Genomic DNA, 25,768 nt, shown 5'->3' with positions numbered 1-25,768 from the left:
AAGAGCATCCTACTAAAGAATGAATGGGTCAACCAGGAAATTAAAGAGGAATTAAAAAATTCATGGAAACCAATGAAAATGAAAATACAACTATTCAAAATCTTTGAGATGCAGCAAAGGCAGTCCTGAGAGGAAAGTCCATAGCAATACAAGCCTTTCTCAAGAAACAAGAAAGGTCTCAAATACACAACCTAACCCTACACCTAAAGGAGCTAGAGAAAAAACTGCAAATAAAGCCTAAACCCAGCAGAAGAGAAATAATCAAGATCAGTGCAGAAATCAATGAACTAGAAACCAAAAGAACAGTAGAACAGATCAACGAAACTAGGAGCTGGTTCTTTGAAAGAATTAACAAGATTGATAAACCCCTAGCCGGACTTATCAAAAAGAAAAGAGAAATGACCCAAATCAACAAAATCATGAATGAAAGAGGAGAGATCACGACCAACACCAAAGAAATACAAACAATTATAAGAGCATATTATGAGCATTCTATGCCAGCAAATTAGATAATCTGGAAGAAATGGATGCATTCCTAGAGATGTGTCAACTACCAAAACTGAACCAGGAAAAAATAGAAAGCCTGAACAGACCTATAACCACTAAGGAAATTGAAGTAGTCATCAAAAATCTCCCAACAAACAAAAGCCCAGGGCCAGACGGCTTCCCAGGGGAATTCTACCAAACATTTAAAGAAGAATTAATACCTCTTCTCCTGAAACTGTTCCAAAAAATAGAAATGGAAGGAAAACTTCCAAACTCGTTTTATGAGGCCACCATTACCCTGATCCCCAAACCAGACAAAGACCCCACCAAAAAGGAGAATTACAGACCAATATCCTTGATGAATATGGATGCAAAAATTCTCATCAAAATTCTAGCCAATGGGATCCAACAGTACATTATAAGGATTATTCACCATGACCAAGTGGGATTTATCCCTGGGCTGCAAGGATGGTTCAACATCCGCAAATCAATCAACGTGATACAATATATTAACAAAAGAAAGAACAAGAATCATATCCTCTCAATATATGCAGAAAAAGCATTTGACAAAGTACAGCATCCTTTCTTGATCAAAACTCTTCAGAGTATAGGGATAGAAGGTACATACCTCAATATCATAAAAGCCATCTATGAAAGACCTAAGTGAATATCATTCTCAATGGGGAAAAACTGAGAGCTTTCCCGCTAAGGTCAGGAACACGGCAGTGATGTCCACTATCATGACTGCTATTCAACATAGTATTAGAAGTCCTAGCCACATATATATATATACACAATGGAATATTATGCAGCCATCAAAAGGAATGAGATCTTGCCATTTGCAACGACGTGGATGGAACTGGAGGGTGTTATGCTGAGTGAAATAAGTCAATCAGAGAAAGACATGTATCACATGACCTCACTGATATGAGGAATTCTTAATCTCAGGAAACAAACTGAGTGTTACTGGAGTGGTTGGGGGTGGGAGGGATGGGGTGGCTGGGTGATAGACATTGGGGAGGGTATGTGCTACGGTGAGCGCTGTGAATTGTGCAAGACTGTTGAATCACAGATCTGTACTTCTGAAACAAATAACGCAACATATTTTAAGAAAAAAGGAAAAGAAGAAGATAACAGGAGAGGAAGAAAAGGGGAGTATGTCAGAGGGGGAGACGAACCATGAGAGATGGTGGACTCTGAAAAACAAACTGAGGGTTCTAGAGGGTAGGGGGGTGGGGGGATGGGTTAGCCTGGTGATGGGTATTGAGGAGGGCATGTTCTGCATGGAGCACTGGGTGTTATGAACAAACAATGAATCATGGAACACTGCACCAAAAACTAATGATGTAATATATGGTGATTAACATAACAATAAAAAAAATTAAAAAAAAAAAAAAGAAGAAGTCCTAGCCACAGCAAGCAGACAACAAAAAAAAAATCAAAGGCATCCAAATCAGCAAAGAGGAAGTCAAACTCTCACTCTTTGTAGATGATATGATACTTTATGTGGAAAATCCAAAAGACTCCACCCCAAAACTGCTAGAACTCATACAGGAATTCAGTAAAGTGGCAGGATATAAAATCAATGCCCAGAAATCAGTGGCATTCCTATACACCAACAACAAGTCAGAAGAGAGAGAAATTAATGAGTTGATCCCATTTACAATTGCACCCAAAACCATAAGATACCTAGGAATAAATCTAACCAAAGAGGCAAAGGATCTGTACTCAGAAAACTATAAAATACTCATGAAAGAAATTGAGGAAGACACAAAGAAATGGAAAAACATTCCATGCTCATGGACTGGAAGAACAAACATTGTGAACATGTCAATGCTACCTAGAGCATTCTACATATGTAATGCAATCCACATCAAAATAACCATCCACTTTTTTCAAAGAAATGCAACAAATAATCCTAAAATTTGTATGCAACCAGAAGAGACCCTGAATAGCCAGAGGAATGTTGAAAAAGAAAAGCATATCTGGTGACATCACAATTCCGGACTTCCAGCTCTATTACAAAGCTGTCATCATCAAGACAGTATGGTCCTGGCACAAAACAGACACGTAGATCAATGGAACAGAATCGAGGGCGCCTGGGTGGCTCAGTTGGTTAAGCGACTGCCTTCGGCTCAGGTCATGATCCTGGAGTCCTGGGATCGAGTCCCGCGTCGGGCTCCCTGCTCAGCGGGGAGTCTGCTTCTCCCTCTGACCTTCCTCTCTCTCATGCTCTCTACCATTCTCTCTCTCTCTCAATACATAAATAAATAAATAAATCTTTAAAAAAAAAAATGGAACAGAATCGAGAGCCCAGAAATGGACCCTCAACTCTATGCTCAACTCATCTTTGACAAAGCAGGAAAGAATGTCCAATGGAAAAAAGAGTCTCTTCAACAAATGGTTTTGGGAAAATTGGACAGCCACATGCAAAAGAATGAAACGGGACCATTTCCTTACACCACACACAAAAATAGACTCCAAATGGTTGAAAGACCTAAACGTGAGACAGGAGTCCATCAAAATCCTAAAGGAGAACACAGGTAGCAACCTCTTCGACCTGAGCTGCAGCAACTTCTTCCTAGAAACATCGCCAAAGGCAAGGGAAGCAAGGGCAAAAATGAACTCTTGGGACTTCATCAAGATAAAAAGGTTTTGCACAGCAAAAGAAACAGTCCACAAAACCAAAAGACAACCGACAGAATGGGAGCAGATATTGGCAAATGACATTTCAGATAAAGGGCTAGTATCCAAAATCTATAAAGAACTTATCAAACTCAACATCCAAAGAACAAATAATCCAATCAGGAAATGGGCAGAAGATATGAGCAGACATTTTTCCAAAGAAGACATCCAAATGGTTAACAGACACATGAAAAAGTGCTCAACATCGCTCGGCATCAGGGAAATCCAAATCAAAACCTCAATGAGATACCACCTCACACCAGTCAGAATGGCTAAAATCAACAAGTCAGGAAATGACAGATGTTGGTGGGGATGTGGAGAAAGGGGAACCCTCCTACACTCTTGGTGGGAATGCAAGCTGGTGTAGCCACTCTGGAAAACAATATGGAGGTTCCTCAAACGGTTGAAAATAGAGCTACCATATGATCCAGCAATTGCACTACTGGGTATTTATCCCAAAGATACAAATGTAGGGATCCGAAGGGGTATGTGCACCCCAATGTTTATAGCAGCAATGTCCACAATAGCCAAATTGTGGAAAGAGCTGAGATGTCTATCGACAGATGAATGGATAAAGAAGAAGTGGTATATATACACAACGGAATATTATGCAGCCATTAAAAGGAATGAGATCTTGCCATTTGCAATGACGTGAATGGAACTGGAGGGGGTTATGCTGAGTGAAATAAGTCAATCAGAGAAGACATGTATTATATGACCTCACTTATATGAGGAATTCTTAATCTCAAGATACAAACTGAGGGTCGCTTGAGTGGTGGGGGGTGGGAGGGATGGGTGGCTGGTGATAAACATTGGGGAGGTTATGTGTTATGGTGAGCGCTGTGAATTTTGTAAGACTGTTGAATCACAGATCTGTACCTCTGAAACAAATAATGCAATATATATTAAGAAAAAAAAAAGAAGATAGCAGGAGGGGAAGAATGAAGGGGGGGAAATCGGAGCGGGAGACGAACCATGAGAGATGATGGACTCTGAAAAACAAACTAAGGGTTCTAGAGGGGCGGGTGTTGGGGGGGATGGTTTAGCCTGGTGATGGGTGTTAAAGAGGTCATGTTCTGTGTGGAGCACTGGGTGTTATGCACAAACAATGAATCATGGAACACTACATTAAAAACTAATGATGTAATGTATGGTGATTAACATAACAATAAAATTTTTTTTAAAAAGCCTGGAAGATTCTTTTTTTTTTAAGTTTTTAACTTTTTTTATTTTATTAAAAAGGACATCCAGCTCTCTCCTCAGCAGGGAGCTTGCTTCTCTCTCTCCCTCTGCCTGCCGCTCCCCTTGCTTGTGCATGTTCTCTCTCTGTCAAATAAATAAATAAAATCTTAAAAAAAAAAAAGCCTAGAAGATTCTTAAACAGCCTTAATAATTTACCACATTGGGGGTAGAAGAGAAGAGCGTTAAGATGAAACTCAAATTCAGCTTAAACTTGAAAATTGAACCGGAGTAGATAATCATAACTGAAAGTGATCGAAAATATCTAGTATCTGCCAAAGGAACAAGTAAGGGATCACAACAGATGAGTCAGAAGAGCATAGCTGGAAGTAATGTTTAGAGAAAAGAAAACTGCTTCATGTTTAGAACCACTCGGCAGAGACTCTTCATTAAATTGGCCACACATATATTCTCACCTTCTGTCCAGAAGAATGTTCTAGAGTGAAACTACAAAAGTAGTGAATAAATTCCACTTCGAACGCATCCTTTGACAGTTTCTTCCTCTGCAGAATGTTTATCCTGCTCATACCTGACCATGCCTGTTTGAATTAAGGAATATGTGACAGAGGTATAGAAAAAAGTTGGGAGGGGATTTTTAATTCTGAAATTTCTTGAGAAGAAAAGTATCTTCCAGTAAAAATATTACATTGGCATGTGGAAGAATTCCTTAAAAATTAGCCCTGAAGTTCTAAATCAGGACATGAAGTTCTCAAATATCTAAGGAAATTATCTCACGTTAGAAAATTCCAATTTGGAATTATTTTCACTACATTGTAAACACAAAATTCATTCCAATTCCTTTAAGTTTAACTTGAAGAAAGTCGTTTATTTTGATAAATTGATTCAAATATGGACTCCTTCCAAATTGACTTTATGAAGACATTCATAGTTTAGATAGTATTTCACTTTTCACAGTGAAAAACACCGCTTGATACTTGGAAAGTCTCCCAACACTGCCCTTGATAGATAATGGTGATTTCCATTTGCTGAAATTGGTTTCTTTTGCTTTACTTCCTATCAAATCCTGGCAGAGAAACAATTTTTAGTGTTATGGATGATCTAAGGAAATAATAATTTAATATATTTAGTGTTGAATTAATAAGAGAAATTTTTATTTTCACTTGTATCAAAGAAAAGAAAGGAAATTTAAAAGTTTGTGTAATAAAATGTGATAGACAGTTTTATTTTAGATGTTATAGCAAATATTTGGAGGCAATAAATATTTACCTTGTGTGTCTAGTATTTGAACTACTAACAACTCTATTAGCAGATGGAAACTTTCAGTGTGTCAAACCTGTGAACTTCCTCTCCAAAGAAATTTTATAGAGCATTTTTCATATTTATATGAAACAGAGACATAGTGGGCTTTGTAAATGTCTTGAGTAGACTCTATAAATATGTTCATGGAAGATAAACTCTGGTTCATACAGTATGGTACTTCTGCCATTAATGTCTGGATTTCTGTGCTTGTAGCATTCTAAAGATATTTTATGATATCTGAAAAAAAAAACTCATGTTTTGTGCAACTCCCAAGATACCTAACTCAGGGAGATCCAGAGGGTGGAGTGAAAATATACTTTCCATTATACCTACTGCAATATTGAGAATAAATTACACACAGGCATACCTCACCTTATTGTGCTTCGCTTTATTGCACCTTTTCTTTTACAAAAAAAAAAAAGAAGCAGATATTGGGTTGTTTTGTTTTTTGTTTTATAAATTGAAGGTCTGTGACAACCCTGCATAGAGCAAGTCTATGGGTATCATTTTTCCAGCAGCATATGCTCACTTCTTGTCTCTGTGTTACATTTTGTTAATTCTCTCAATATTTCAAACTTTTTCATTATTATTGTATTTCTTATGGTGATCAATGATCTTTGATGTTACTATTGTAATTGTTTTGGGGTGCCATGAGCCACACCCATACAAGATGGCAAACTTAGTTGGTAAATGTATGTATTCTGGATGCTCTATCCACCAACCATTCCCTGTCTCTCCCTCTCCTCAGGCCTTCCTATTCCCTGAGACACAGTAATACTGAAATTAGGCCAATTAATAAACCCACAGTGGCCTCTAAGTGTCCAAGTGAAAGGAAGAGTCACATGTGTTTCACTTTAAACCAAAAACTAGAAATGAATAAGCTTACTGAGGCAGACATGTCAAAAGTCAAGACAGGTCAAAAGCAAGGCCTCTTATGCCAAACAGTCAAGTGATGGGTCCAAAGAAAAAGTTCTTGAAGGAAAATAAAAGTACTACTCTAGTGAACATGCCAATTTTAAGAAAGTGAAACAGCCCTACTGGTGAAAATTTGAGTGGCCTGGGTAGATCAAAAACAACCACAGCATTCCCTTAAGCCAAAGCTTAATCCAGAGCAAGGCCTTAACTCTTCAATTCTGTGAGGACTGAGAGAGGTGAGGAAGCTGCAGAAGGAAAGTCTGAAGCCGGCAGAGGTTGGTTCATGAGGTTTAAGGAAAGAAACTGTCTCCATAACAGAAAGCACAAGATGAAGCAGCGAGGGCTGGTGGAGAAGCTGCAGCAAGTTCTCCAGAAGGTCCAGTTAAGATAATTAGTGAAGGTGGCTACAATGAACAATAGATTTTCAACATAGATGAAACAGCCTTCTATTGGAAGAAGATGCCATCGAGGACTTTCATAGCTAGAGAGGAGAAGTCAGTGCCTGGCTTCAAAGCTTCAAAGGACAGGCTGACTGTCTCGTGATGGGCTAATGCAGTTGGTGACTATGTTGAATCCAGTTCTCATTTACCATTCTAAGAAGTCTAAGGCCCTTCAGAATTATGCTAAATGTACTCTGCCTGTGCTCTATAAATGGAACAACAAAGCCTGGATGACAGCACATCTGTTTACAACATGGTTTACTGAATTGTGGAAACCCACTGTTGAGACCTGCTCAGAAAAATGATTTCTTTCAAAATATTACTTCTCATTGACAATGCCCCTGGTCACCCAAGAGCTCTGATGGAGATGTACAATGAGATTAATGTTCTTTTCATGTCTGCCAACACAACATGCATTCTACAGCCCATAAATCAAGGAGTAATTTCAATTTTCATGACTTATTCTCTATGAAATACATTTTGTAAACCTATAGCTGCCATAAAGAATGATTCTTCTGGTGGATCTGTGCAAACTGAAAACCTTCTGGAAAGGATTCACCATTCTAGATGCCATCATGGACATTCATGATTCATGGGAAGAGGTCAAAATATCCACATCACAGCAGTTTGGAAGAGGTTGATTCCCACCCTCATGGATGATTTTAAGGGGTTCAAGACTTCAGTGGAGGCAGTCAATACAGAGGTGGTGGAAATAGTAAGAGAAGTAGAATTAAAAGTGGAGCCTGAAGATGTGACCAAGTTGCTGTAATCTCATGATCAAACTTGAACAGATGAGGAGCTGCTTCTCATGGATGAGCAAAGAAAGTAGTTGCTTGAGATGGAAACTTCTCCTGGTAAAGATGCTGTGAAGATTGTTGAAATGACCACAAAGGATTTAGAATATTAAATAAACTTAGCTGATAAAGCAGCTGCAGGATTTGAGAGGATTGACTCCACAATTTTGAAAGAAGTTCTACTGTGGGTAAAATGCTATCAAACAGCATCACAAGCTACGGAGAAATTGTTCATGAAAGGAAGAGTCATTCCATGTGACAAACTTCAGGCATTGTCTTATTTTAAGAAATTGCCACAGTCACCCCAACGTTCATCAACCACCACCCTGATTAGTCAGCAGCCATCAACACTGAGGCAAGAACCGCCCCCAGCAAAAAGATTATGACTCACTGAAACCTAAGAGGGTGGTTAGCATTTTTTGGCAATAAAGAATTTTTTTAACTCTCACTTTTTTTATTGAACTATAATTAATATACAATGTTGTATTAGTTGCAGGTGTGCAACATATTGATTCAATAGTTCTATACATTACCCACTGCTCACCATGATAAAGGTAGTCACCATCTGTCACAATGCAATGTTATTACATTATTAACTCTATTCCCAATGTTGCTTTTCATCTCCATGACTTATTTATTTTATAATAGAAGTTTATACCTCTTATTTACCTTTATCTATTTCACCCATCCCCCACCCACTTCCCCTCTAGTAATAAAATATTTTTTAATTATGTGCATTTTTTTAGACTTCATGTTATTTCACACTTAATAGACTACAGTATAGTGTAAACATAACTTTTTTAGGCACTGGGGAATCAAAACAAATTTGACTCGCTTAATTGTGGTATTTGCTTTATTGTGGTGGTCTGGATCTAAGACCATAATATCACCAAGGTATGCTTGTATATATATTCAATATATAAAAGTATGTCCTTCATGTTCAGATTTCACTTGGAACCAAAGTATTTACTAAGTGGGAATGGAAATATGGAATCAGGAGGCTGCTATTCTTTGTTTTCTTTCAGATTTTTTTTACAAGATTTATTTATTTAATTTTAGAGACAGAGAGAGCACAAGCAGGAGGGGCAGAGGGAGAGGGAATCTCAAGCAGACTCCATGTTGAGCATGGAGCCCAACACAGGGCTCTATCTCACGGCCCTGAGATCACAACTTGAGCCAAAACCAAGAGTTGGTTGCCCAACAAGACTGCCCCATCCAGTGCCTGGGAGGCTTCTATTCCTGTTCTCTCTTGCTAACTAGCTGTGTGATCACAGACAGAATCTCTTTTTCTGGGCCTCAGGTTTCTCATTTGTGAACTGAGTTGAACTGGATGATCTCAAAGATCTCTTCCTTCTCATAGAGACTAAAAAAGTGATTAAATGTATTATGTGAAGGTTACACTTCACATCAATAGCATATTTCCTTTGTTGAACCACCAGATGATTTTATATTTTAACAATTCAGAATTTGCATGAAGTACTTACTCTCTGCAATGTTTCTGACCCTGTGAAAATGCAAAGAAAATTAATTGAATGGATTGGCAAGAAGTATTAATCATATTTTTCTTTGAGACTAGAACCTGAAGAAGTCTGTTAGATTATCACTTGCTTACAATTTTGGTTATATACTCCTTGCCAAAATTTTCCAAAATGGATTCCATTAAACTCTAGCTTTCCGGTGAATTAACAGATATTCTGCTTTATTTTCTTTTTTTTAATTATGTTATGTTAATCACCATACATTGCATCATTAGTTTTTGATGAAGTGTTCCATGATTCATTGTTTGCATATAACACCCAGTGCTCCATGCAGTATGTGCCCTCTTAAATACCCATCACCAGGCTAACCCATCCCCCCCCCCCTTAGAACCCTCAGTTTGTTTCTCAGAGTCCATAGTCTCTCATGGTACATCTCCCCCTCTGGTTTCCCCCCCTTCATTTTTCCCTTCCTGTTATCTTCTTTTTTTTTTTTTTTAACATATAATGTACTATTTGTTTCAGAGGTACAATTTGTGATTCAACAGTCTTACACAATTCACAGTGCTCACCATAGCACATACCCTCCCCAAAGTCTATCACCCAGCCACCCCATCCCTCCCACCCCCCACCACTCCAGCAACCCTCAGTTTGTTTCCTGAGATTAAGAATTCCCCATATCAGTGAGATCATATAATACATGTCTTCTCTGATTGACTTATTTCGCTCAGCATAACACCCTCCAGTTCCATTCATGTCATTGCAAATGGCAAGATCTCATTCCTTTTGATGGCTGCATAATATTCCACTGTATATACACACCACATCTTTATCCATTAATCTGTCGATGGACATCTTGGGTCTTTCCACAGTTTAGCTATTGTGGACATTGCTGCTATAAACATTGGGATGCACGTACCCCTTCTGATCCCTACATTTGTATCTTTGTGGTAAATACCCAGTAGTGCAATTGCTGGGTCATAGGGTAGCTCTATTTTCAACTTTTTGAGGAAACTCCATACTGTTTTCCAGAGTGGCTGCACCAGCTTGCATTCCCACCAACAGTGTAGGAGGGTTCCCCTTTCTCCGCATCCCCGCCAACATCTGTCGTTTCCTGACTTGTTAATTTTAGCCATTCTGACGGGTGTGAGGTGGTATCTCATTGAGGTTTCGATTTGGATTTCCCTGATGCCGAGCGATATTGAGCACTTTTTCATGTGTCTGTAGGCCATTTGGATGTCTTCTTTGGAAAAATATCTGTTCATATCTTCTGCCCATTTCTGGATTGGATTATTTGTTCTTTGAGTGCTGAGTTTAATAAGTTCTTTATAGATTTTAGATACTAGCCCTTTATCTAATATGTCATTTGCAAATATTTTCTCCCATTCTGTCAGTTGTCTTTTGGTTCTGTTGACTGTTTCTTTTGCTGTGCAAAAGCTTTTTATCTTGATGAAGTCCCAATAGTTCATTTTTGCCATTGCTTCCCTTACCTTTGGCGATGTTTCTAGGAAGAAGTTGCTGCGGCTCAGGTCAAAGAAGTTGCTGCCTCTGTTCTCCTTTAGGATTTTGATGGACTCCTGTCTCACATTTAGGTCTTTCAACCATGTGGAGTCTTTTTGTGTGTGGTGTAAGGAAATGGTCCCGTTTCATTCTTCTGCATGTGGCTGTCCAATTTTCCCAACACCATTTGTTGAAGAGACTGTCTTTTTGCCATTGGACATTCTTTCCTGCTTTGCCGAAGATTAGTTGACCAGAGAGTTGAGGGTCCGTTTCTGGGCTCTGTATTCTGTTCCATTGATCTATGTGTCTGTTTTTGTACAGTACCATACTGTCTTGATGATGACAGCTTTGTAATAGAGCTGGAAGTCTGGAATTGTGATGCCACCAGCTTTGCTTTTCTTTTTCAACATTCCTCTGGCTTTTCAGGGTCTTTTCTGGTTCCATACAGATTTTAGGATTATCTGTTCCATTTCTGTGAAAAAAGTGGTGTTATTTTGATAGGGATTGCATTAAATGTGTAGATTGCTCTAGGTAGCATTGACATCTTCACAATATTTGTTCTTCCAATCCATGAGCATGGAAAGTTTTTCCATTTCTTTGTGTCTTCCTCAATTTCTTTCATGAGTATTTTATAGTTTTCTGAGTACAGATTCTTTGCCTCTTTCCTTAGATTTATTCCTAGGTACCTTATGGTTTTGGGTGCAATTGTAAATGGGATCAACTCCTTAATTTCTCTTTCTTCTGTCTTGTTGTTGGTGTATAAGAATGCCACTGATTTCTGGACATTGATTTTATATCCTGCCACTTTACTGAATTCCTCTTTGAGTTCTAGCAGTTTTGGAGTGGAGTCTTTTGGGTTTTACACATAAAGTATCATATCATCTGCAAAGAGTGAGAGTTTGACTTCTTTGCTGATTCGGATGCCTTTGATTTCTTTTTGTTGTCTGATTGCTGTGGCTAGGACTTCTAGTACTATGTTGAATAGCAGTCATGATAGTGGACATCCCTGCGGTGTTCCTGACCTTAGGGGGAAAGCTCTCAGTTTTTCCCCACTGAGAATGATATTCGCTGTGGGTTCTTCATAGATGGCTTTTATAATATTGAGGTATGTACCCTCTATCCCTATACTCTGAAAAGTTTTGATCAAGAAAGGATGCTGTGCTTTGTCAAATGCTTTCTCTGCATCTATTGAGAGGATCATATGGTTCTTGTTCTTTCTTTTATTAATGTATTGTATCACATTGATTGATTTGCAGATGTTGAACCAACATTACAGCCCAGGGATAAATCCACTTCGTTGTGGTGAATAATCCTTTTAATGTACTGTTGGATCCTATTGGTTAGTATTTTGGTGAGAATTTTTGCATCCACGTTCATCAAGGATATTGGTCTGTAATTCTCCTTTTTGATGGGGTCTTTGTCTGGTTTGGGGATCCAGGTAATGGTGGCCTCATAAAATGAGTTTGGAAGTTTTCCTTCTATTTCTATTTTTTGGAACAGTTTCAGGAGAATAGGTATTAATTCTTCTTTAAATGTCTGATAGAATTCCCCTGGGAAGCTGTCTGGCCCTGGGCTTTTGTTTGTTGGGAGATTTTTGATGACTGCTTCAATTTCCTTAGTGGTTATAGGTCTGTTCAGGCTTTCTATTTCTTCCTCGTTCAGTTTTGGTAGTTGACACATCTCTAGGAATGCATCCATTTCTTCCAGATTATCTAATTTGTGGCATAGAGTTGCTCATAATATGTTCTTGTAAATGTTTGTATTTCTTTGGTGTTGGTCGTGATCTCTCCTCTTTCATTCATGATTTTGTTGATTTGGATCACTTCTCTTTTCTTTTTGATCAGTCTGGCCAGGGGTTTATCAATCTTGTTAATTCTTTCAAAGAACCAGCTCCTAGTTCTGTTGATCTGTTCTACTGTTCTTTTGGTTTCTATTTCATTGATTTCTGCTCTGATCTTTATTATTTCTCTTCTCCTGCTGGGTTTAGGCTTTATTTGCTGTTCTTTCTCCAGCTCCTTTAGGTGTAGGATTAGGTTGTGTATTTGAGACCTTTCTTGTTTCTTGAGAAGGCTTGTATTGTTATAGACTTTCCTCTTAGGACTGCCTTTGCTGCATCCCAAAGATTTTGAACAGTAATTCTTCTTTAATTTCCTGGTTGACCCATTCATTCTTTAGTAGGATGCTCTTTAGCCTCCATGTATTTGAGTTCTTTCTGACTTTCCTCTTGTGATTGAGTTCTAGTTTCAAAGCGTGGTGGTCTGAAAATATGCAGGGAATGATCCCAAACTTTTGGTACTGGTTGAGGCCTGATTTGTGACCTAGGATGTGATCTATTCTGGAGAATGTTCCATAGGCACTAGAGAAGAATGTGTATTCTGTTGCTTTGGGATGGAATGTTCTGAATATGTCTGTGAAGTCCATTTGGTCCCGTGTGTCATTTAAAGTCTTTATTTCCTTGTTGATCTTTTGCTTAGATGATCTGTCCATTTCAGTCGGGCGGGTGTTAAAGTCCCCCAGTATTATTATATTGTTGTCAATGTGTTTCTTTGCTTTTGTTATTAATTGCCTTATATAATTGGCTTCTCCCATGTTAGGGGCATAGATAGCTACAATTGTTAGATCTTCTTGTTGGATAGACCCTTTAAGGAGGATATAGTGTCCTTCCTCATCTCTTATTACAGTCTCTGGGTTGAAATCTAATTTGTCTGATATAAGGATTGCCACCCCAGCTTTCTTTTGGTGTCCATTAGCATGGGAAATGGTTTTCCACCCCCTCACTTTCAATGTGGGGGTGTCTTTGGGTCTAAAATGAGTCTCTTGCAGACAGCATATCAATGTTTGTTTTTTTTTTTATCCAATCTGATAGCCTGTGTCTTTTGATTGGGGCATTTAGCCCATTTACATTCAGGATAACTATTGAAAGATATGAATTTAGTGCCATTGTATTGCCTGTGAAGTGACTGTTACTGTATATTGTTTGTGTTCCTTTCTGGTCTATGTAACTTTTAGGCCCTCTCTTGCTTGGAGGACCCCTTTCAATATTTCTTGTAGGGCTGGTTTCATGTTTGCAAATTCCTTTAGTTTTTGTTTGTCCTGGAAGCCTTCTATCTCTCCTTCTATTTTCAATGAAAGCCTAGCTGGATATAGTATTCTTTGCTGCATATTTTTCTCATTTAGTGCTCTGAATATATCATGCCAGTCCTTTCTGGCCTGCCAGGTCTCTGTGGATAGGTCTTTCGTCAATCTAATGTTTCTACCATTGTAGGTTACAGATATCTTCTCCTGAGATGCTTTCAGGATTTTCTCTTTGTCTCTCAGACTCATAAGTTTTATTATTAGATGTCGGGGTGTTGACCTATTTTTATTGATTTTGAGAGGGGTTCTCTGTGCCTTCTGGATTTTGATGCCTGTTTCCTTCCCCACATTAGGGAAGTTCTCTGCTATAATTTGTGCCAATATACCTTCTGCCCCACTCTCTTTCTTCTTCTTCTTGGATCCCAATTATTCTAATATTGTTTCATCTTATGGTATCACTTATCTCTCGAATTCTACCATCATGATCCAGTAGTTGTTTATCTCTCTTTTTCTCAGCTTCTTGATTTTCCATCATTTAGTCTTCTATATCACTAATTGTCTCTTCTGCCTCCTTTGTCCTAGTAGTTAGAGCCTCCATTTTTTATTGCATCTCATTAATAGCCTTTTTGATTTCGATTTGGTTAGATTTTAGTTCTTTTATTTCTCCAGAAAGGGTTTCTCTAATTACTTCCATGCTTTTTTCAAGCCCAGCTAGTATCTTTAATATCATCATTCTGAACTCTAGTTCCAACATCTTACTAATGTCCATATTGATTAGGTCCCTGGCAATCGGTACTGCCTCTTTTTCTTTTTGTTGCGGTGATATTTTTCGTCTTGTCATTTTGTCCAGAGGAAAATAGATGAATGAGGGAACAAAATGCTAACAGGGTAAAAATGACCCCAGAAAAATATAACTAAACAAATCAGAAGAGACCTGAAACAGGGGGAAAAGAAAGGGAAAGAAAGAAAAAAGAAAAAGAAAAAGATAAAAACAAACAAACAACAAAAAACAGAATATGATCAAATATGATCAGGCTGGTGCATAGATCAGTGCTACACACTAGATGTTGGGCATATTTTGGTCTGTTTGAAGAAAGTGCCTCCCAAAATTTTAAAGAAAGAAAAACTTATATATGTATAAAAATAAGGATAAATACTATGAAGGGATGGAATATGACTGTAATGATGAAAATTATAAAAGATTTTATAAAAGGAATTGATAAGATAAGAAGTTGGTTTAAAAAAGAAAGAAGAGGGTTTAAAATAAAAAGAAAAAAGGGAGAGAATGTGATCAGGCAGGAGACTAGAACAAAGCCATACACTAGAGATTTAGGGTATATTTCGGTCTGTTAAAAGAAACTGTATCCCAAAATTTTAAAGAGAACAATTTATGTATATATACCCAAAATAAGGTTAATTATTATGAAGGGATAGACTATGACTCTAAAAATGAAAAATAAAAAAGATTTTTTAAAAAAGAGATTGATAAGATGTTGGTTGAAAAGGGGAAAAAAATTAACTTTGAATGACTAAATACTCGTGGGAAAAAAGCCATGAATTCTATGTGCAGTATTCTCCTAGCACTGGAGTTCTCCCGTTCTCATTGATTGGCTAACTTGGTCTTGACTGGCTGTTCTTGCTGATCTTCTAGGGGAGGGGCCTTTTTCCGTGGTTCCCAAATGTCTTTGCCAGAGGCAGAATTGCCCCGCCCTTGCCTGGTCTGGGCTAAGTAATCTGCTCAGGTTTGCTCTCGGGAGCTTTTGTTCCCTGCAAGCTTTCCGTACAGCTTTGGAGGATGAGAGTGAAAATGGTGGCCTCCCAATCTCCGCCCCAGAGGAGCCGAGAACTCGGGGTCTGCTCCTCATTGAGCCCCCAGAGAAAAGCAGTCAGTCACTCCTATTTCCCCGGTCTCCCGCTGCACTCCGTGCTCACCCGGCCTGTGACTGAGCATTTCTATCTCTGGCACATGACCAAACCCAGCATTTCCCTGCGGTGCACTCCCACAATGCTCCTCCCGGGGGAGGAAGGGGAGTCTCCCTGGATCTGCCGCTTGTTGGGTCCCTGCTGCAGGAGCAGTGGCCCGACTGGGCCACGGATCACGGTTTATGGCCACCCCGAGTTGAGAGCCCACTCCTCAGCTCCGTCTCTGCAGCTGGCTTCCCCACTCCTATACCTGGGAGCTCTGCCGCACTCAGGCACCCCCAGTCTTTGTGTGACCCCGAGGGTCCTGAGACCACACTGTCCCAGAGAGGGTTCCACCCCCCACTTAGCCACTGGAGCGACATCCCTCAGCGGAGCAGACTTCTAAAAGTTCCAATTTTTGTGCTCCACTGCTCTATCACTTGCCAGAAGCGGCCATCAGAGGCCCCCTCCCCCGCCATCTATCTTCCTGAATATCACCTCAGATTAACTTCTCCACATGTCCTACCTTCCTGAAAGTGGTCGCTTTTCTGTTCAGAGAATTGCTGCTATTCTTTTCTTCGATCTCCTGTTGAGTTTGTAGGTGTTCAGAATGGTTTGATCCCTATTTAGCTGAATTCCTGGGACCAGATGAAATTTAGGTCTCCTACTCCTCCGCCATCTTGCTCCTCCCCCCAGATATTCTGCTTTTAAGAAAAAGAATCCTGTTATCAAATAATTTGGGGGGTGATGGGTTAACAAAGTTAAACTGGTCTCATTTCTACATTCAGAACATTAAACTTGCTAATATGAATTTTCTTCTATTAGGAGTGTAGCATGCTATAAAGGGAGGTGCCTGATGCCATATCAGTAGATAATCCTCTCATGCACATGCAACTCGCAGGATGAGTAATAAGACACAGAGAGTTTTGGTCAGAGCAAATCTTTCTGCACCAAATATGTAGATACTACACCAAACCCAGATTTGTTATGAGAAGTGGCGAGGGCAGATCTGGACCCAGTTCAAAAAAGTTCAACTTAAGCTATTTACATTTCAATTTAAAGAACTCCCTACAAATTAAAGGCAAGTAAAAATGGAAAGGGTTTTCCAATAGGCAGTGGGGTTTAGTCATGGAAAATATTCACTCAGAGGCAATCAGGAATTACAGGAACTGGGTACTTCAGGAGGTGGGATGTGGTTTTGGTTGAGGAGACTCTACTTCTCACTGCATGTACCTTGTGAAGGGCAGGAGCTTACTCAAAGAGGGGCTTCATGGCAGGACTCTGTCAGTCAGTCATTTTTCTGGGGCATGCGAGTTGGTAACCACAAAGGTAGGGACTGTGCTCTTCTGTATGGCCCTGAGGCCTAGGATGAATACAGGCCAGGGAAAGGAGGAGCACTCTTCCTGAGGCCTCAGCAGTACCTACCCCTACCACCATGGACACCCAGTCCAGCCTAGTCCCATGTACTCTCCACAGGACAAAGTTCATAAATAAGGCAGCAGGGTTTAGAGATTAAGAACGCAGCCATTGGAGTCAGACCACCTGAGTGGGACTCTTTCTAGATGGATAAAATTTAAATATGTGATAGAAAACACCTCAGTATTTCTATAGGTGACAAAAGAGAGATGGTATATTATACATATATTCCTGGATTGTATGTTATACATTTACTCTTGGATTTAACAGATTCTATATTACATTATTTAATGTTTTCCATTTGCCATAATTAGTGGCAAAATCTATTCAAAATACATTATAAAATGTAGCTTTGTCTTATACTTGCATCTTTTATGTGTTTGCTATAAATTCCAATTTACATAATCAGAAATCAAACTGAATTCGTCATTATTATAAGACATGGAAAAAAATCAAACCAAACAGCCTTAGGGATATTGTTCAGCTGGGTTATAAGAAATGACCCACAATAATTTCACAAGAGAACTTTCACTTTATCTAAATTTTATTTTTGCTAAGTGAGTCAAATTACAACTCTGTGTCTCTTAGTAGCTTGGGACTTTCTTCTTTATGGTCTCCAGGCAAAACCTCTGTTTGATCTGCCTGGAGTGAAACTCCTTCCCCAGCTGTCAAAAATACACTTGAGTTATTGGTATATTTTTCATTTATCGTTCACTACCAGCCCTGGAATATTTTGATTTCTTTGTTCTCGAAATGTTTGCCATTGCCAGCGGGGACACATTAAGCATATTGTAACATAATTAACATTGAATGTTTTTCAGAAAGTAAAGAGGGTGTTTTGTTTATTTTTCTAACTCTATATTTGTAGCCCTTCCCACACTATGCCACAACATCCAAATGAAAATGAAAAAGTACAGGCGCCAGTGGAACATCTGGTATCCCTGTGTTGCTGGTGTCCAGACCATCCAGTTGTTCCAAGATACATCTGAAAGTCACACCATCACACATGACCTCGTTCTCCGCTTTGTTGTTATCATCTGTAGCACCCACACACTCCCTCTCATTCAGAGAGTGATGACTTGATCAACTGAGCTTTCTTCACTTCCCCACCACTTCTCCTGTCCTTGTTCTTAACAACTTGAGCATCCACATGGATAATTGGTTCAGCATCTTGATCTCTCAAATCCTGGGGCTCTTTGCTTCTAATGACCTGTTACTTCCTCCACCCCAGCAGCTATTCTGGAATTTTAAAAACACCCTCTCTTTGAGAACTACATTTCTTCCTTCCAGCTCACCTACCCTGAGTGCTGCTTCCGAGATCCCCAGACTTACCAAAGCTTTGACCTGACCATTTCCTACTATCATCCTTCCCTTTATGCTTGTGTCCCTTCTTGCTCAGCATAAATTCCATAGACCACGATTATAAACTTAACCCCCTCATTCTTCCCTTCCTCACTTAACTGGCCTTATAAAGCTGAAAAACTATGCAATCCCTGTTATCCACGCACAAGCCCCACTATCCACCTGCTCCCTGCCTGCACTCAAGCAGCTCAACAAAGCCACAAATGCACAATTAAACATACTTCTCCGTAAGTTCATAGTGATAATCTCAAATGAGCACATTTTTAATATGTATGCTTGTCCACTCTCCAAAAAAGCAATCATCTTTCTGTTCAACACTGCCCAACACACACACACATACACACACACACACACACACACACACACACCATTCTCTCTTCTTTGTGATCTTTGCTTTTGCCAGTGATCTTGTTTCATATGTTACTAAAAGAAATAGAGACAATCAGATCGGTACAGAATTTGATTCACTTTACCTGGTCTAATCTAAGTTAAGAACTTTGTTAATGGGTATAATGATGGATCAAGATAGATAATATGTTTTAAAAGTATAGTTACGTTTTTGCTTAGCTGAGTTTGCAAATTTAGAACATTATATCTTTACTGAAAGCAGGCTACTCCACTTGTGATGAGCACTGAGTGTTGTATGTAAATGATGAATCACTAAATTCTGTACCTAAAACTAGTATTATACTCTATGCTAACTAATTGGAATTTGAATAAAAATTTGGAGGAAAAAAAGCAGGCCACTTAACAGTGTCTTTTAAATCTTCATCAAAATATTTTTTAAGTATTACTGCATGATAGTTAGTTAGGTGTGTTCCTATCTGATTAAGTTTTAAAATTCAGGCTTATTTGAGGATCAGTGGCAACTAAAGATGATCTGTAGGGTAATGGAGCTCTGTTTTTGGAACTGTCTCTTTGATGAAGGTATACAGAAGTTAGAAAGTTGGAGAAAAACTAATATGTTGGATGGAAAGATATTTGAGAAGATTTAACATGCTAAAACAATAAGTTGAAACAGACAAGACAAAATTTAATAAAGATAATATAAAATTCTTCATTTAGATTTAAAAACAAATTTGTGGTACAGTTCAGGATGGACAACACTGAATTGACAGAAAGAAATGTACAGACTAGTCTTGCATTAACATAAGATTCACGTTCATTACAAAGAAAGCAATGGACTCACCATCCTAGGCACAGGCTAGACCTCAGCTGAAGTACTGGGTTTAATTCCAGGGATTTTATTTCAGGAAAGAGATGTAACATCTACAGCTCATCAAACAGAGTGAAGGCAGGATAGAGAGGAATGGAGACCTTGTTGTGTGTGAACACCTCCCTGAGGAGCTATGGGGCAGATCCTGCAGTGACTGAAAGACAAATCTGGGGCTGTTTGGCACAGTTGAGTATGGCATCCTTCGTGAGTGGGTTCGAATCCCAGCTCTGCTAGTGACACACCTTGTAGACTGGAGCAAGTTGACTTACCTCACCCAGCCTCAGCAGCTTCATTTACAAAAAAGTTTTGAGATAAACCTATTAACAACCACCTCACTAAAATGGTATAAAAACAAAATGATGTCATCCATTTGAAGCAATTAGCCCATCCCGGGCACATAATCAATGCTAAATAAATATTTGTTACTGGGCAAGAGCAGAGCTGCAGAGATGGGGAAGAAAAACGGATTGTTACTACAGAGCCCAAAGTTGGTACTTTCAAAGTTCAATACATGAATATTTCAGAGAATATTTCTCTGTTTTACTCAATTAATTTGGGAGTTTTGTTTGTTTGTTTAATCCAGAAGATTTTAGGTCCTGGTTAGGGAGAAAGTTGAAAAGAACCGTATTTTTTGTACATGTGGACCAGAGGGCAAAGGGAGAGAACAGTCTGCACACATCAGGTGTCATGGTAACCAACTATAAGCGGATGGCAAACACAGGGGAACATGGTCAGGAACTGCGCAGTTTCTGTCCCCTGAGAGTCTCTTTTTGAAATCATCTTTGCTCCCATCTTGAAGATAAGAGTTTTGTTTATACAAAGGTGCCATCTCCATATCTGTCAAATTCAAGAAGACTGGATCCTGAGCTTGGGGAAAGGTGACTTCCTGTGGGAGGGACTCAGAGTGGCCATTTGACTTGAGTCCCTGTCACTGTGCAGCTCACCCCAGGCAAAGAGCTGGGAGCCCTGCCTATAACCCCTCAGGAATTACACTTCAGTGCCTTACCTCTCCAACAAATAGCTTTGACCTATGTCCCTCTTTCTGGTGTTAAATCCTCTTCCTAGACTTGCCCCTTTCACAGAAAGAGAGCCCTAACTGCTCCTCCTTTGGGAAGGGCACACCCTGCAAAACTAGCCTGATGCCTGTGGCTTGTCTCCTAGATCCCCTGTGATGGGCCCTGCAACACTGCCAGACACGGTTCCCACTCTCCCCTGTATCTTTACCCTCTCAATCTGCCATTTTGGAAAAGGCCTTTCTTGCCTTCTTCCCACTCTGGCCTATATCACTTGCTTTATTCCATCTTTTAGAATCAGACTTCTTGAGATAGTGGTCTTCAGGCTCAGGGAAGTGCAATGGTATTGGCCATGTTCTGTTCTTCAGTTGGGTGGTGGGCAATAATATTCATTTCTTTACTATGTTCCACAACTTACATATATGTTGCACATGTGTGCTTTAGCACTGTGAATTGTGTAAGACTGTTGAATCACAGACCTGTACCTCTGAAACAAATAATACATTATATGTTAAAAAAAAAAAAGAAGAAGAAGATAGCAGGAGGGGAAGAATGAAGGGGGGGAATCAGAGGTAGAGATGAACCATGAGAGACTATGAACTCTGAAAAACAAAAAGAATGTTCTAGAGGGGATGGGGGTAGGGGGATGGGTTAGCCTGGTGATGGGTATTAAGGAGGGCACGTTCTGCATGGAGCACTGGGTGTTATACGCACACAATGAATCATGGAACACTACATCAAAAACTAATGATGTAATGTATGGTGATTAACATAACATAATAATAAAAAAAATAGCAAATAAAGAAAAAGGAAAAAGGAGGAGCAGTCCCAAAGCCTTACTGCCTATTCATTGCTGAACTCATTGGAATCTGGACCCCACACCCAACACACCACTGAAATTTCCGTGCTAATGTGACCCAATGGCTTTTTCATCACTTAGGTGTCTGTCTTTATTTCACTGGAATTGTCTGAGGCATTTGACAAAATTAGGCTCCATGACTCTTGGGACACTCTTTTCTTGTTTTCTGGACACCCTCCCTCCTTCCTGATTTGCCTCTTTTCTCAATATTTCCCCCCAGATTCTCTTTTTCTTCCCTCTTAACTACCAGCAGCAGACACTACTGGGTAACTAATCAGCCCCCATTCCCAACCTCTATCTCCCAGCCATCTTCCCACCAGGACAGGCTCTTGAGAAAGTCCTAATCAATGGGACTCACACAGAAGTCAACTCTGGGGTGCCCAGCAAAGCTTTGCTTTCCTGATAACCAGCACCCTCTACCTTGTCCCTGTTAAAATGCAGACACTCTCGCTGGAATTGTCCTTAGCAAACCTGTGACTAGGAGCTAAAGGAAAACACAAGCTAGAGAGATTTCTAAACCAACTAAATTCCCAATTCAAGATTTCTTGTTAGAAGAGAAAATAAAACTCTTATTTGTTTAAGCCACAATTCAGATTTTCAGTGGCAGCCAAATCCTAACTGATACATGCTCAAATGCTGCTATTTCTCAGGGTTCTGTCCACAGTTCCTTCTTTCTCATTCAATACTATCTTCCTGGATGATAGAACCAAATGCATTGACACCAATATGCTGGGGATGCACAAATCTACAGCTCTACGCCAAACTCTTCTGTCTGTTCTACATAGATGTCTTAAATTCATTATTTCCAAACCATTCCTCACTAACCTCCTCCTCCTGTACTCACTCCTGATGAATCCACTCAGTCTCTGTAGCAGAGGGAAAATAACCATAAAATCCTCCCACTCACCCACAACTTCACCCCATAACCAAGCAGCCAATAAAGCCTCTTCAACTTCATTCTGTCTCCCAAATTTTCATCTCTTTCACTTGAGGGATGACTCAATGGGTACAGAATTCTAGGTTGGTGATTCTTTACCTTCAACATTAAATATTTTATTCTACTCTCTGCTTACTTGCATAGTTCCTCTTGAGGGCAAGTCTTGTGAAGAACAGAATATTCTGTGCATATTTTTAAGTGGCTACTTTCCCCCTCCCCTTACCAGAAACATGAAGGGATTTTTCTCTGATCAGAAATTTGGTAGGTTTCCTGGAGGTAAAACTTGTGGAAGTGTGCTCCCATCCACTACCAAGACTGGGCCCTCCTGGAGCTTTCAGCTCTCACACTTGTCCACACTGGCTAGCAATTCATGGATTACAGTGTTTTTCTATACCAGTACTTCTTTATTGCTCCTGAACTTCTGCTTGGAGAAGCTGTGATTCTCTGTATCTGCTTGTCTGCCTCTTTAATTTTGGAGGCAGTGATTTGACTAAGACCTCCATTATCTGATGAATCTACAAAGAGTTGTTGATTCCCTGTTTGTTCAGCTTTTTGATGTTGTTGTGTGAACAAGGAGCGATGACTTCCAAGCTTCCTACATGCCAGACCAGAACCAGCAGTCTTAAATTTCCTTCTAAGTTATTTCTTTTCCTCGGCCCAGCAGCCACTGTCTTTATTCAGGCCACAAGTACCTCTTTTGCAGTTGTTGCAACAGCCTTTGTACTGCCTCCCTGCCTCCAGGATCAACCCTCTTATATTCACTTACTTATTCAAATAAAGCATTTACTGAACACTTGCTAAATGTCAGGCACAAACTATGATCATCAACAATGCAGCCAGAGTACCAATTTCCAGAATGAAATTAATTAGCTCACTTCCCTGCTCAAAGTCCTCCATTGGCTCCTCATGGGTAGCAGGTGTAAACCCAAACTCCACAGAACAGACCCCAGTGCCCTTCACTCTATGAACCTGTCATCTGCTTCACACCCATCTCTCATATCTTACTCTGCAATTCCTGCAGACTTATCATCACGATGTCCCATCTTCCATGCCAATTCCATTTTTTCCCCTGCCTGGAATGGTTTGTGGTTAGTTTGAGACCTAATGAAGTCCTTCTGATTCTTCAAATTTCAGCTTAAAATGAGTGAGCCCTTGCCTGGAGAGCACTCTTAAAGGGAAGGTGAGCAAAAGATCCATTTATGGAAAAAAATATTTGAAGCTGTGATTGTAGCTCTCTGATAAGCTCAGTTTTTATTCTAAATTAATGCTTTAAATTTTTATAAAATATACATTCACTACAGAAAACTAAAAATAGGAAAAATATAGTAAAGAGGAAAATAAAAAATGCCCAATAAAAAGTGTTGACATTATGGACTGTTTACCTATCATCACCTTTGTGCTGAAATTGATGACACACTTTTAATCTTCAACATTTCTCAATAGTTTCAAATATTCTTTGTACCCATAATTTTCAGTGGCTATGTAATATTTCTCTCATGGATGTACTATAAATTGTTTAACTTTTCCTGTGTTGTTGAATGTTTTGTTTCCAATTGTTATTATGAATGATGTCATACCGAGTATCTATGTGCACAAAGTTTTCCTGCACTTCTGTGTATTTCTGTGTGAGATATTCTTAGAAATTGACTAAGAAAAAATAAGATTTTTAAGACCCCCAATATATATTACCAAATTGTTTTATGGAAACATTAAACCAATACTCCCACTAGCAGTGTATTAAAGTTCATGTTTCATAGCACCCTAATCAGAATTGTATATCTTTTACAAATTTTTTCTTTATTTTGTTAATTTTTGCTATCTTGTTTTTGTATTTTAACTTCTTTATTAGTTCAGTTGAACATTTTTTTATGTTTACTGGCCATTTGTCTTTCTTATATGAGCTAAGTTAGAATCAACCAGCCTTAAAGTGCAGAACTGAACATTAGTGAAGTAATAAGAAGATGCACCCACCTCACTCATTCATCAATTTGAGCTACTGCATAAACTCTTATATAAGATTATTTGTCAAATTAAGTTCAGTTTAAAAACAAAAAACAAAAAACACATAAGGAAGAGCTGTACTCACTCAACATTAATTGATAAGCTATTATGTACCATTACTGTGCTGAGAATGGTATACAAAGATAAATTAAACCCATATTTTGCCCTCAAGATACTTAAAAGTGAAATCATAAATAATAGGAAACAGAGTGATAGCTGCTAGAGAGCTAGAAACTCAGAGCTCAAAATGCACTCAGAGGAGAGTATCTAACTCTTTCCTATGAATCAGAGAAGTCCAAAAAAAGGCAGGAGAGTTTTGAGAGGGATCCTAAGAGTGAAAAGGAGTTCAGCAGGCAGAAAAGGGGACAGGCATGCCAGATAAAGTTACCTTGTCCAGCAAGATTCCAGTTATTAATGGACCTGTCTTATTATGAAAAGGTGAGATTATTGGTGGGGTTGGAGAATAAGATACACTAGAAAATTGTGAGAGCCAGGAGTGGTTAGTTTGAGCCCAAACTATGAAGAAGTTTATAAGTATTAAAAAAGAATTTGAACTCCTCTTATTTTTGGTATGGAGTCAGCATTTTTTAAAGCAAGGTACTACTATCCTCATTTTGCAGATGAAGAATTGCAGGTGTAAAGAGGTGTAGTGATTTGCCAGATGATGTGTCAAGAAGTGAAAGGATTTGAACCTATCTCATGTGACTCCTGAAACAGGGCTTTTCCCCACAGTGCTGTAGTACTTCCCAAGATTCCATTCATCCTTACCGTATCCATATGGAGTGTGTCCTGGGTACTGTGCTGAGTCCTGAAGACTGTGGGAGAGGAACCAGTTCTACACTCTCTGCCCCTATCACACATCCATGCCCAACACACACACACATACACACCCCACATCACATGCTCACCAAGAGAAGAAAAGCTACTGGTCTACCTGGCATAGCATAGAGCTGTGGAGGATGGTACAGTGGGTGCTGAAATTTCACCATACTTTATTATATGCTCAGAACCAAAGAGTATGGGGCACCTGGGTGGCTCAGTCAGTTAAGTGGCTGCCCTTGGCTGAGGTCATGATCCCAGGGTCCTGGGATCAAGCCCCACATTGGGCTCCCCCCGCTGGGTGGGTAGTCCGCTTCTCCCTCTCCCTCTGCCTGTTGTTCTGCCTACTTGTGCTCTCCCTCTGTCAAATAAAT

This window comes from Callorhinus ursinus, unplaced genomic scaffold (genome assembly GCF_003265705.2).
Source record: "Callorhinus ursinus isolate GAN/ISIS: 27379988/994484 unplaced genomic scaffold, GSC_fseal_2.0 scaffold7, whole genome shotgun sequence".
NCBI classification, from domain to species: Eukaryota; Metazoa; Chordata; class Mammalia; order Carnivora; family Otariidae; genus Callorhinus; species Callorhinus ursinus.
The sequence above is the reverse complement of the archived record's forward strand: the minus strand, read 5'-3'. Positions refer to the sequence as shown.